The following is a 1,085-nucleotide window of genomic DNA, read 5'->3' on the forward strand; positions in this document are numbered from 1 at the left end:
GCAGGCTTGTAGGGTGTACCATTTGATTGGTTGATGATGCATGGAGGGGATTGTAACCATGACAATGAAATGATATACGATAGGATGAATTTTAAACTAATGTTCTCCCATGTAAACTATCACATAATTCACAATGTAACATTAAAAAAAAAAAATAGAGAGAGAGTCAATAAAGAGTTTTTCTTCTTCATAGACCTGTTATTGTTGTTGTTATATGCCATGAAGTTGGTTCTGACTCATAGGGGCCCTGTACAGGGTTTCTGAAGCTGTAAATCTTTACAGGATAGAAAGCCTCATTTTTCTCCTGTGAAACGGCTGGTGGTTTCAAACTGCTGACCTGAAGGTTCACAGCCCAATTCGTAACCACTATGCTACCGGAGATCCTCATAGATCTGTGGAAAGGGTTAAGTGAAATATTGCATGTAAATTATTAGAACAGAGAAGAATACCGCTTGTTACTTTGAGAGGCAAGCTGGTATAGCTATTAAGAACACGGACTTTGGAACCAGGTTGCCTGGGTTTGAATCTCAGCTCTGTCACTTACTGTGTAACTTCAAGTATATTTCTTCACCTCCCTGGGGCTCAGTTCCTCATCTGTTGTAGAATAAACACATGTAAGTTACTTACATGTGAAAGAAAAGATCAAAATGGATGTTAAAGACACTCTGAAACTTGCTCTTGAGCATTGAGAAGCTAAAGTGACTGGAAAAAATGAGGAAGCAAAAGAGTTGAACAGAAGTTTCAAAGGACAACTTGAGAAGACAAAGTCAAGTACTATAATGAAATGTGCAAAGACTTGAAGCTAGAAAATCAAAAGAGAAGAACACACTCAGCATTTCTCAAACTGAAAGAACTAAAGAAAAATTTCAAGCCTCAAGTTGCAGTATTGAAGGGGTCTATGTGCAAAATCTTGAATGATGCAGAAAGCATCAAAAGAAGGTGAACAGTATCCACAGAGTCACTGAACCAAAAAGAATTCATCAATATTCAACCATTTCAAGAAGCAGCATATGATCAAAAACCCACAGTCATAAAGAAAGAATTCTAAGTTGCACTGAAGGCACTGACAAAAACAAGGCTACAGG

The sequence above is a fragment of the Chrysochloris asiatica genome, unplaced genomic scaffold (genome assembly GCF_000296735.1).
Source record: "Chrysochloris asiatica unplaced genomic scaffold, ChrAsi1.0 scaffold00024, whole genome shotgun sequence".
NCBI classification, from domain to species: Eukaryota; Metazoa; Chordata; class Mammalia; order Afrosoricida; family Chrysochloridae; genus Chrysochloris; species Chrysochloris asiatica.